The sequence below is a fragment of the Rhipicephalus microplus genome, chromosome 2 (genome assembly GCF_043290135.1).
Source record: "Rhipicephalus microplus isolate Deutch F79 chromosome 2, USDA_Rmic, whole genome shotgun sequence".
NCBI lineage: Eukaryota > Metazoa > Arthropoda > Arachnida > Ixodida > Ixodidae > Rhipicephalus > Rhipicephalus microplus.
Genome location: NC_134701.1, coordinates 228,809,948 through 228,823,544, shown reverse-complemented (window position 1 = coordinate 228,823,544; position 13,597 = coordinate 228,809,948).

Genomic DNA, 13,597 nt, shown 5'->3' with positions numbered 1-13,597 from the left:
TGACGCTTGTAGTGAAGTGGAGTGAATGTTGGCAGCGTTTGTTGGCTCACTTCTTGTGTGGGCTTTTCATTGCACTCATGAGAGTGTATGTTGTTCCGAGAAAGAATAAATTTAAGCATCTAGTTTTCGATGTGACAATAGTAATCTATCTATCTATCTATCTATCTATCTATCTATCTATCTATCTATCTATCTATCTATCTATCTATCTATCTATCTATCTATCTATCTATCTATCTATCTATCTATCTATCTATCTATCTATCTATCTATCTATCTATCTATCTATCTATCTATCTATAATTTGTATTTAGAGTGTTAGACATTTGTAAATGCAGTATATCCAAGCTTTAAAATTTGTTTGTTGGAGTATAAATTGTGCCATCAATGCCAATCTAAAATACAGCCAGCACGGAGTGTATAGGCGCGTCGAAAATGAGGCAAGATGGAGTTCTTTGCTATAATTAACGGCATAATAAACAGCGCTAACCGAGGTACGACGGCGTGGAACAAAGCGACCTACTTCAGCAATATCAAACATTACTCCAAAGCATGTGAGCGCTAGTGATCCGCAATTAGACTCGCTACCAGATGCTTCTGACGCCTTTTGTTTCGTGACTTTACGATGGTAGGTTATAGCTTGGGCTGAGTACGTGTGTATCTACTTAGTTTTCTCTACTATAGAACTCGCGTTCCAACTCACCGTTCTTTCCGATTTATTTTTTTTCCTTCGTGTTAGTCAAACAAAGTGATCAAGAGATGCGAATGAAGTTCAACCTCGTCACGGAACGCTGGATTAGAGGAGTTTATAGCTTTCAAACTTCAGAATGAACCAATCGGCAAACCAATAAACTTGAGCGGTGTAAGAAGTGTAGTACTCTAAAGTGGTATGTACACACTGTGGCTGTTTTATCTCACACGTGCTTCTTGGTTTCAAAACGACGAAAAAAATTTGCGCCTAGTCTGTTGATGTTTTCTGCCTGCAGCAAAAAATAAAATGCGCCCACGCTTAAGTAGTGTTCCCCTATTTCGTTTAACATTGGAGTGGAACCGAGCCATCTGGTTTGTTTGCATCCGATAAGCCGAAACGCATAAATATGCTACGATGTAGCAGACGAAGCGGCCCCTTTTTATTAGCGAGCTAGCCAGGAAAACAAATAAATGATCCGCGAGAGTGCTAGCAGTTGCCAATCTGCACCATAAGCACTCGTCCCGACAACTGCGCGAAAAGGAGCCATTAATGCTAATCTAAAATTCAGCCAGCGCCGAGTGCAAGAAGCGTCCCAAATGGCGAGGCGCGCTCGGCCCGTGCGTTCGTTCTGCGAAACGTGCAACCGTTTTCACCGGAAAGAGATCCTCCACCGACGGCGATGTGTCAGGCTCCACCACCGGAGCCCGCGGCACGAAGTAAGTAGACAGTAACTGCAGCGGTGGCAATCGCAAAGCAGTAAAAGTAAATGTGAAAACGAGAAGAAACCCATACTATACGCCGCGCGTCACGTGCGTACAGATATTCAACGGGGCATGCATATACGCCGACGTCCGTGGCTGAAGCAGCGTTTCGTAGTCCCCGATTACTCGGTTCCCATGCGTAGGAACGTTTTCGCGGTATAGTCGCAAGCGGAAAAAAGAACTGAATTCAAACAAAGAGGAAGAAACGGGGAGGGGGGGGGGTTGAATTGAGCGAACGCTTCTTAACGAAGCGAAACGCGTGCCGACTACCAAAGCAGCTCGATTCCACATAAGGCGGACATCTGACGTGATTGGGAAAACTGAAAGCCGTACGCTGCTGACGATATCGGCCATTGCAGATGAAGCAGCTCCCCCGTGGTTCTCTCACGAGGTCGTATGGAATCGCCTTTTTCTCGTCTATGCTGGCGCAGTCTCCTCTCCTATTGTTGTGTGCTCTATCGGGAACCCCCCGCTAGCAGCTTGTCGCCGTTGGCTCCGTCGTCGGTGGCTGCACGCGAGAGGGTCTCAGAGTTCGCAATCAGAACTGACCATCGCGGACGGTGGCATGCTGCCGCACGTTTGTTGCCGCGGATGCGTGCGTGCATGCCAACGTTGCTCCTTCGAAGACGAGTCCTACATGCGACTACTGCGGAGCTGAAGAGACCATCGAACACGTCCAGTGCAGCTGTGCTTGCTACGACACACAGCGATGCCAGCTACGGATGGTTTTGAATCGACTTGACCCCGGACCATTTTGTGTGCAGAAGATACTAGGACCTTGGGCATCTGCCTCAGTTGCGCAGAAAGCAACTAAAGCACTGCTACTTTACCTTAAGTCAACAAACCTGAGCGACCGCCTGTAGACTGTGTGTGCTCCCCGAGTGTGCTCGTGATTGTGTGTACCTTCTCATCTTTCTGCAACCTCTTTTCTCCCCTTTATCCCTTCCCCAGTGCAGGGTAGCAAACCGGATGTGCGTCTGGTTAACCTCCCTGCCTTTCCTTGCATCTTTATCTCTCTCTCTCTCTCTCTCGAAGACGAGGCGCGTATCCTGATGCGTGAATACGCGGTCAGGCTTCGCGATGTGCAATAGCGATGAGCGTAAGTGGAAAGGTGCGGCGGCAAAAAAAAAAAAAAAATGAGGGAGGGAGCTCGTCTGTTCGATGTTGTTTCGACTGAAGCTGATTGAAATCATAAAGCATCAGATTTTTTCAGTATAACCGTGGCCGAATGGATCGAATCACGAACGAATTTCAAGAACAGGACAGTATCCACACGCACAGGCACAACTCCTTGTGCTTGTGATGGCGTGAGAACAGATTGCCGCTAGTTAAGATGTTTGAAATACCGCTATACCGGAAGCAGCCAGATGGTGAAGAGCAAAGAATGCTTCATTGAAGAGAGAGAGAGAAGTTTGTAATTGAATTTGTCTAAACAACCGGCAGTTTGACTTGTATCAAATGTCACAGGAATATTTCCTAAATGTATTAACTATTGAGTACTAAAGCTAGGAAACTTGTTATCTTTATTTGGCGTACATTCTGGAAGAACCCAAGTTTACATAGGAAGCCACCCTTGCACGCATATGTGTCTGGCGGAATCGGTGACTTCACTTACACAAATTATCCGACGCTTACTTTTTGAAATTGTAGGCCCTTATGGAGTCTTTTCATTATTCGCAAGTGCGCAACTCTGCACTGAACTAATTGCCCAAGCAATGACGGCACCTGCCATGCCTCAAAGAAATACGCTGTCTTAGTTGAACTTGCTGGGGCTTGTGTATTATAGGTGTATTATAAGTCTTTACATGAAAAAAGCCGACTCTACATTTTTCAAATCATAGCGTAAGGAAACCGTGCTTTAACAGGTTATTTGCAGTGACTGGCCGCCATTAGTTGTTCATACTGCATAGCAGCAATGCTTGCTTTACAATATCGAAAAGGGTCTATGAATTTCGAAAAGGGTCCTGAATAGTCCATAGAGATATAAAACATATATTCGTGGATCCTCACGTATCCTTGGTCCTTGTTTGGCATCTCCATGAAGTCGCCGTCGAAAGCAAGCCAAGGCACACAACAAGGCATTCGTGTTTTCACCGAGAAAAAGTGGTTGAACGAGGCCAGGAAATGAGCGGTATACGTGCGCCTCTTGTATGCATCACCGCTCAGCATCTGTGGGATGGAGGAAGATGCGAGGGACAGATTAGAATAAAGCTATCGCGAACCATTACGCTCCGTTGAAGATCGAGGGGAAATAGAGAAGTATTCGTGGGTGATGATCGCAATGACACAAGGCAAGCTCTGCTTTCTCTGGACCAGCAGCCTAGTCGAGAGCGCACTGCTCGTAGCTCAAGCCTCAGATCCGAGAAAAAAAAGGGAGCTCGGAGACACGAAAGAAGAACCGAGAGCGGCGCCAAAGAGCAGTACGAGCAATGGGCGCGCTTCATGCTGCCGGAGAGTCCCAGGAAATGCCGGCAGCAGCCGCTGAAAGCTTTGTTTTCTGCGCCCGAAGCAGCGGTGAAGGCATCGCGCCGCCGAAACGGGGAGAAAGTTGTCCTCGCTCGGCGCCCTTAGCGGGACACCGCTGTACACGCGCGCGCACCCATTAACTTGAAAGGTATAGCGTCGGCCGCCACCGCCGCCTGTATATCTCTTTATACATTAGGAGAAGGCGAAGAGTGGCGTCTATGGGGGTGAGTGGAGGGAGAACGAGCCGGTATGTAGTAGTGGCGCGCGTTGCCTTCTTGCCCTGCCGCCTTGTTTTGGTCCATTTTCATGTTTTCTTTCTTCAAGTTGCCTCGCGCGGAGCAGCAGGCAGCGCGGACCGGAAAGGCTTCTAATGGAATCCATTATGGGAGCTCAAACAAGAGCGTCTATATGCTGCTGCCAGGCGTCTCTCTCATTTTTTTTACATCCTCTCCCTCACATACGCAACACGCCTCCGGCTCTTTCTCTCTCCCTCTCTCTTTTTTTTATTCGTTTCCGTACTTCGCGAGAAGTGCATTACGGGAGGTCACGGCAAAGACACAGGCAAGCACGGTCAGGCACCGGCAAGCAGCCAGCTCCTCCGCGATCATACATACTGCTATATGACTCGTACTGTTCCGTCGTGGGGCCAGAAGCTGTGGGGCATCTCCTCCGAACGCCGCCCATCGCGGCATGCCGGCCGAAAGAAGCAGCGCGTCTTGTCATATCCCGGAGTCTCTCCCGTTCTCGCTCATCTTTGTTTTACTCTGTTCCCTCCAGACCTCTTCGCGGGGCGAAGCGAGGACCACCGCGAGGGGGCTTATCGGTCGCAGCACTCACCGGCCGTCATCAGTATGCGCGTCGCGTCGCTTCCTGTGTATACCTTGTCGAGGGTGGCCCCGATATGCTTGCACCCTGATAGCCTAATTGCGGTACCTCCATCGTCCCGTTCGCCTGCCTGCTGTTACGCGCGCTAACGAGGGCTTTGCAGTGCTCTCAGCTTACGGGCGAAGTGAGCCAGGAGAGATGCTTCTCGGGGCAGTTCCTGACAGCGATGGAACGACGAGAATATCTCTGATGACGGTGCTCGATGGCCTCTAGTGTACACCCTTGCATAGACGCCCTCCGAGTGGGATTATGGTCCTGCGAAGAGGTGGCGTTTATGTTTCCGGCGCCGACGAGCAGTGCTACAGCCATCTATACCACGCACCGTCGAAGTGAAGTTAAGGAGCTTTTCTGTAGGCCCCAAGAAAGCCTCTCAAAGACCAGCCGCGACCGCTGGACTTATCGAAATGCCGATATGTTCGGATACTTCGAAATATTGCTGATAAGAAAGGTCCTTAAACTAGTTGCTTGCCCTCCTCAGCGTCTGAGACCAGTTTCTGCGGCACGCTTTGATCTTAGTCATTTAAAAGTACACGCTTCGAAAACCACATTGAGCCTCAACGAAGCCCCCTCCACTTTTAACACGAAAATTAATGTCAATTAGAATCTTGGAATTGTTGAACTGGCTTCGCTTTTGGGTATCCGTTCTTGCGAAACGCCTAGAATGCTCTAAAACCCCTATAAACCTGAACTCGGACCTTAGCTTTAATATCCGAATTCCGACATTGATCCTTAGTCACGAAGGAATGTTCTTTTCATGCTTAGACAAGATAGATCACAGGTGCCCTGACTTTTTATCAGTGTAACTGATGATCAGCATTTGCATCAAAAGTGACGTGACTACTCAGTTCCTATGATATGTCCAGCGGGATATGGCACCAATGAGCCGATAAAGAGGTTAGGTCCTTCATCAAAAAAAACTACATATAAACGCTTTTCAGGATGATGGCGTTGCCGTGCTTCTAGACAGGTTTATGAAGAACTCGGTGGTTGCACATGCACAGATATGGCAGGTAATGCCCGCTGACGTTGAATATAGCGTCTGAATAAGGTGTGCAGTGTTAAAAACAACCACGAGCACTACGCGATACTCATTTCGCTTACTTTATAATGGAAGCTCTCCATTGGTTTCGCAACCGGTCACGAACAATCTTATGCGCGGTGACTTTTTCACAGCAACCGAGCATTTCCTCTTTTCGGCTTGGAAGTTCCCGGGATATATGGCTTTGGCTTATACTGAATCATAATGGTCGCTATTTGATAAACGGACATGCCATCAGCATCCTTAATTCAATGGATCTGTGGATGTTCCGATCCATTAACAATGCACATCCCGGTGGCCTATGAGCTATCCTGCATCCGTTGTTGTGCCGGGCCTCCGCACCACACCACACCCCAACTTAGTTCAGCCATCACAAGTGGCATGCGCCGTGCTGCGCGTGCCATCTTGGAAGTCCGTGGGGGCTTTGCTTTTATGAAGGAGAAGAAAAAAAAAACTGAGGAGGAGACAAGTATGTAGAGAAGAATAATTCAGCTCCACTTAGGTGAAACCTGGCGTGGGAGGAAACATGTAGTTCGCTTTCTCTCATTCTTCTTCTTTTTCTTCTCAGTGTACCCGGAATCAGTTCCCTACGGCATGTAGGGAAGGGAAGAGTGTTCTAGCGGCACGAACGTCGTCGGTTATTTCTTGTGCTAACTGTTTGCTTCGTCATATTCAGTGCACCGGTCGCGAGCATTACCGAATTCTTGTGGCGTATACCCGTTTTCATGATGGGCCGTAACTTCATGACGCACCGTGTCCACATCACATATCGTGACTACAAGGGACGCCTACAAGCGGAAAAGCACCTTATAGGAGGCTCGAGCAAACCGGGTGGTGCAGTTACCTGAAAATGTCACAGCGCTAAGTTCGCCGACAACCTGCACATCATCATCATCAGAAATTCAATAAGGGTGTTTGACTCTCGCATATTTTTTGTCTTGGCACGTCAGTTCATATTGGCTGAGCGTGTCGTTGGTATTGGCTGGGCTTTAATGCACTGCTTACGCATGCGGAACCTTCACAGTACTTTCGCTGATTGGTTCATCTGGGACGAGTTCCCCGCTGTGCGAACGCTAATGGTAATGTTCTCTGCAGACACATGTACATTTTGGAAGCCTATGGAGGGGTGATGATTGCGTTGCTAAAAACGGCCACTATTGTGTCTGTCAGCATGAGCATTACATTAAAGACAACTCTTTATTCGAGGTCGTATGCGTGTAGACCTCTTCCATGTAAGAATCAAGTATACATGATAATTAGGAGCACCTTTTGCTGACAGTGCTATGTAACTCATTGAGGAAATGATACATGAGCGCATAAAAACATGGAAGTTCTCAGTTTGTTTTTTTTTTGCAAGGGAAATCGATTTTTCATAGCATCTCTCCGAAATTAAAAGAGGCCTTGCAATCTATTCGCAACCACGGTGCATGTTGGCGATTGGATAGACCTCATTTCCTCTAAAATTTTCGTACAACATTCATGATACAAATCTCACAATGAATCCCCAGAGAGCAAATTCGTTATAGGCGCCGCAAAGTCACATCGCGGACATCGTTCACAGCACGCACGCAATTACTAGAGCGGACCAAGCGCGCGCTTCGTTCAGGCCCGTCAGCAGTAAACAGGCAAACACCCATTTCATCTTGGAGGGGCTTTTGCCTCGGCGTGAGGGCCGCTTCTTATATGGCCTTTCGCCAGGGTTTCCGGCGCGTCCCTTACTGCCTGCGAAATGACCGAGTGAGTCAGCGCGATGCTTTCGCCTGCAGGAAACCGGCGATTCCCGATAGAGACGCAGGGGGTGGCGGCGGGCAATAATAACGTCGGCGCAAATGTGGCTGCGGGAAGAACGGGTTCGTTAGGCTGCGCTCACACCGATCACCTAGTGCCTCACACACGCGGGCAGTGCGGGCCGCTAAGGTGAAGCCCGATCGTCTAACAGCTTGGGGGGTTTCCGCAATAAATTATGGTCACCGCAGCCACTCGACGCAAGCTCGCGAAGGCGAGCAAACGCAACGCTGCTGGCACTCTCCGCGCCAACCGCCAGTCCAGGAATATTCGCTCGCCCACACCACGGTGCTGCATGCTCTTTTGCTATTTATTAGTGGCCGTCCAAATCCCCGGTATGAGAGGCGAGCAATACCAATCTCTCCGCGAGAGCTGTAATCCCGGTCGCCAAAGCTCATATATCCGCCGCAGCAGCCAAATTAATATGTATCGCGCCCATAAATCGTCGCTTGCCGTTGGAAACGAGGCTCGCGGTCGGCACGCCACCGTTGAGCGGTTAGCTACGGCACGATTCTGCGGGCGCTGCGGGTGCACAGCCAGCAGCCTCCCTTCCCGTATACCTCGGCCGTTTCGTTTCGCTTCCTTTTTCCGCGAACACGTCAAGCGACGCGCCGACTCCGTTAAGGCATAAGATGGCCAATGAACGGCTTGCCCAGCCAGGGAGAAGCTCGATTTCATAAGGAGTTATAGGGCGATTCGTAAAGCATGAAGGAGTTCTTCGGACACTGAGGGCTACACAGCTACTATATTAAGACAGGCTCATTCGGCAACTAGTTATTCCGAACCAAGTTCCCAGAAAAGGCTCTTGCTGTGGTGTCGACGAGTAAGGCAGAACCAATGGCATCGCTTCTGCTTTGGCTCTTCACGGTCCATTCGCAGTGTTGATTTTTCGAGGACGGTTGGCGCGTAGCTGTAATAGCGCCGGGAACAGCTCGACATCAGCGCCGAGAGCACAGACCAGCGCGTGACGTGCTGCCGAGCCGAAAGAGGGGTGGATGTGGGGGCGGCTGCGCAAGCTGTTTAATTAGCGCCGCGCGCGACGAGAGAAGAATGGCCTCTCTCGGGGAGAACGGCGCGCGCTCTGCTGACGGTGTTGCCGCGCCAGGAATCCAATCAGCGGGCGCGTCTTTGGTCGGTCGCTCAGACGTGAAATAGAAGGACGCACTGGAATGCCTCTCCGTACGCCGCCGCGGGGGCCTGCTCCGCTTAATCCGGATGATTCCGTTCGGTACCGCCGCGGGGGCCCGGCGCAACACCCCCCCCCCCCTGTCTCTCTCTTCTGAGCGCGATCCATGAGAGCATACGCAAGCGTCCCTGAACGCACGGACGCTTCCGATCAGACCGTGAACGTGGTGCCTTGCTTCCACGGCTATCTCTTTCTCTCGCCTTCGTTCAGCGTGCCGGGAAACGGCGGCCGCGTGCCACTCCGGGCATTCTCAGGTGGACAGCTCGTTTTCGGCACCAAACAGCGCGCCAAAGTTTGCCCCCCTTTTTTTCCCCCTTGCTAGTTTCCGAATCACTCCAATCACATTCATTCCCATCCGCGCCGCCACCTCATCTTCCTCTCCTTTGTAGGGCCTTTGTAGATTTCGCTCTCGTGAGATCTCGAGCACCAACAAAGAGAGCAATTATCGGGCTCTTCTATGCCGGCGCGCCGTCCGGTAATGAGGTAGGCTGGAAACTGTTAGCGGCTGCAGCTATGTGATGACGAAACGTCTGCACAAGAGAACGCACGCTTTTCATTTCTCGTTTTCTCGCCTCTTTCGCCGTCACGTTTGCTTCGGCTTTTATTTTATTTTACTATCCTCGTCATCTGCACAGCCCGATCCGTTGGTTTCCTACCCCTCTTTCGCACTCAATATTTTTTTCACTTCCGGGCGTTTGGGAAAATTTCGAGAAATGTGTTTCGCGGTGAAGCAAAGCGACAGGAATGGAAAAACACTGCCCATTTACGGGGCCAAGTGCCGCGCCTCCGGGTATATATGTTACGTAACGGTTTGCCACAAAGGAGGAAGCCTTCAATTTCCACTTACAGTGCATGATTTATCAGTTCAGTCCCCTTGCAAGTGCGACGAAGAACACAGAGTGACGTGGCTGCTGATGCTGCGTAAATTACGAAAGTGTATGGATGGCACCTATTGCAGACATTCTATTAACATGAATTCCAACTGTCCCCAGAGTGCAGCCACACAATTGTCTTCCTTGTTTGCGGCCAGTCGACGCCTTCTGTTGAGGTGGTGTTGCTACTTATTCACTCACACCGACAATAAGGCAGCTGTGATAATGAGGGCTTTTTTTTTTTATTGGAGAAAAGCAATTACAAGGGGAAAAAAAGACCACGTGATAGCTGAGTTTCGGAGGGGTGTGTGCACCTCTTTGAAAAAGACGAATGAGGTGCTGAGAAAAGGTACGGCACCCTACAGGACATACGCCTGACGCCACACGCGTTTTAGAAGCAAGCGAAGGCGAGTTATATGGTACCATAGATGCCTGTAGAAAAAGAAGGCGGGAGAGAAACAGTCATGCAATACACGACATGCGCAGAGAGCCTGGTAGAGGGACACGGGGGAGATGAGAGAAAGGGATGAGGAAAGAGGGGATTGTGGGGGGGGGGGCAGGAAATGGGAAGCGGGGGGGGATGGGTGAGGAAGGAAGGCGGGGAGAGAGTGGGAAGGGGCGACGAAGAGGCGGCGAGTCCAATCTGCGATGCAATTCCCCAGTCCGTCCAAAAAAGTTCCCAGTCCAATTTGCCCGCGCCCCGACGAGCTCGTTTTGCTCCCCTTCTTGCGCAGTAGCGGCTGGCTCCGCGGCGCCGCATTGCTGGGACCTTTCTTTTGTTGTGCTTCCTTTTTCCCGCGACTGAACTTTAATTAGCGGCGTTTGATTGGCGTTCCGCGGTCTCGGCAGCCAATCCAATCAAGCGTCGGCGGCCTCCCCCCCTGGCCGTTCCACCGTGGGGCTCGCTCGCACGTGAAATAAGATAGAGGCCCAGTTAATCTGCGGTCGCTCCAGGCGAGGCCCTGGTCACTCGGCGACTGATTGCCACTTGCCGCGCCTCCATTGGACGCCGGCCAGCCAGCGCCGGGCTACACGGCTCGCGCTGCGGCGCTGCCTCAGAGCCGAAGCTCTTGCTACTGCTGCTGCTTCTGTGCCAGGTTTGCGTGATTGCTTGCCGGCGATGCTGCAGCTGTCGGGACCAGAACGCGCGGGGATCTCTTCTTTCTCGGTCTCTCCTTCTTGCCTTTTTGCTATTCTTTCAGCGGAACCGCTCATGATTACGAGAACTCAGTCGCGCCAAAACTAACCAGTCATGAGGGAGAAGAGAAAGGAGCGGTGAGAAGGGACAAAACTGCTGTAATGGTCCTCTTAGGGCAACAAAAACGCTGGCGAGAGAGTGCGCCACATTGGAACACGTATATACAGTAGCGGACGCATCACGACCTTATGGGATTCGCTCGCAGGATTTCAAGCTGGACGGTTGTGCCCTCGCGATCTCCGACTTCAGCGTAGCTCCCGCCGACTGGTTCGCCCTCCGCGGTCTCCTGATGCCGTGTAGCTCTCGCATTGTGGCACCCCGCCCTTGGACTGCTTCGACCGGATCCCCACTTTCCTATCTCCTTCTTTTTCCTCTCGTTGGCTGTCTTCTTCTGCTTCTACTTTCCTTCTATTCTTTTTATCCCTCCTTCCCCCCACCCCTATAAGGCACTGCGCCGTGTCGCCTGAAGGCAGACAGAAATTAGGTGCCTTTTTCCTCTTCATTGTAACCACTACCACCACTACCACCACCTTATGAAAAGGTGACGTTTGGAAAGCGCGACACTGCACGCAGTCTGCTCTTGGCCCACTACGTTCGATTACGTGTCATTTCGCTTTTCCCCCCTGTTGCGAGTGGCGAAGTGTCGGGGAAAGCCTTCAATTATGAAACGCGAAATGAGTTTTCGATCGTCAGTTGGGTACGAGCGCGTTTCAACGAAACGATGGAAGTGGGAGGGTTGATGCCACGAAAGCATCTGCGCGACCCCGTTCCCCCAACTCAATTATACGCCCTGTTATTGGCTTCACGCGTGGCTAGAGCGATTGGCGAAAATGGCCCACGTCCAATCTAATTTGAACCCGTCACTCAGAGCAGCTCGCGCTATATAGATGGTGACTATACGTTATGCCTTCTTCGTGTTTATTATCAACAAAATTTCTCCCTCCGGGAAACAGAGAATAATGAAGAATCTACCGTGAGGAAGGGGTCTTAGAGTCTGTAGACGTCAAATTTCTTAGGCGCCTTCTTTTCAACAACGATGTCGCGATTCGTGCTCTAATTTCGTTGCATCATGAGGGCGGAGTTGGAGATCATCAAAAATTAATTTCACGAGGTTCGAAAGTTGGGTCTGCTAATGATTCAAGAACTCGGGTTCAACGCGACAAGGACTGGATGTACAAATTTGTTAATGTCATGGCTTCTGCAGGTTGGGTGTACATATAGCATGCATCGACATAAGAGACGTTATGTAGTGGAGGCGTTAGTTTTCAATCATTCTGTTATAGACCGTTCTTACCAAACGAGGTACTGATCGCTCCATGCGTTGCTCGCAAGGAATCCCTTCTTTGTCGTTTCAATCTGTGAACACCTTTGATACGTGCGAGTAACAAGAAAAATGACAAAAGATAAAAAGATACTGTTTTCATATTGTTTGCTTGTGCCTCGTCTTTACGTATTTCCTGTTTTTCTCAGCGCTCGAAACTGGCCTCCTGAGCTGCCAGACTCGGTCGTTTTACATACCAGCCTCGCAAGTTTAATGACTGGGTAGGCGTTCGGAGCAGAAAACGGCGTCTACGAATGTCCCCTGGCGCTACGATTGCAAAATAGGTTCACGCTCTCAACCCCATTTTGAATAGCCAGGACACGCCTTTGCTGCCGCGCTCCTTCTCGCCAACGTAAACGCGCCACCTGTTCGCAGCGATGCAGCGCAATTAGTCATAAGGACTGCTTAGTCAGTGAGGCATGTTTGTAAAAAAACCCCTAATAAGTATCGCGAAGGGTGCGGCAGGAAATACTCGGGGCGAACCGCTGGACTGCAAGGACTCTCGCATGCTCGGACATCTGAAAGGGGGCGAGCTTCGAGTTATTCGCTACAAACAGTTCGATTCGTTTATTTTGATCACTACATAACGCTGATTAACGAAACTTCGCGTTCGCGAATGCTCTTCGCGATTGCTTGGCAACCATTGCTACGCAATATCCAATATCACAAGTGGCTGGAATGCACTCTTGCGAGTTGTTCTGATGTACATCGCCTAATTACTATTTGTGAAAACTGGGCCAGTTGCTTGCGTCCACAAATTACGATTCATAAAACACGAGTCGCGTTTCACAATGTCGGCCGTTGAGTATAGCAAAACACAAATACAATCACCAGGTAACTGTGAATGAGGGTATGGGCGGGTTTCATTATTAATCTTTGGGCGATTGCTGTCAAATACTACCTTATGAAAAATGAGGCGCCAAACTTGGGTTAGCAGTGCATGTGTCACAGATTGAGGAGTTGGTTTGATTTTATGTAGATATACATAAGCCTGCTGCTCATATAGGCAATAATACAACCTTATCCTATAAATACGGCATTCATGAGTCTGGAGACACAACAGTTTTCATTACTCGTGGTTGTCACCACTCGTAGCGCCCGACCTTTCTGCTCCCTCCCACACCTTTTCTCGAATGTTTATTTTCCAAGTTTGCGCCATTATGTTTCCCTATGCTCCTTCGTTAACTGTTCGCATTCTGCTATCCTTGGGTCATATCAATATTTGCAGGCTGCGATGTCGCGTACGTGTCAGTGTCAGTGGCCATTGAAACTTTATACGAACGCAAGACTCGGGCGTATCAAACGGTGTACGAAGCAGGCTTGCAATGAAGAAATGTGCTAGCCTGGTCGCTTCGAAGTGACCATTTTAGAGCAACGAGCTCTTGCTATTTGC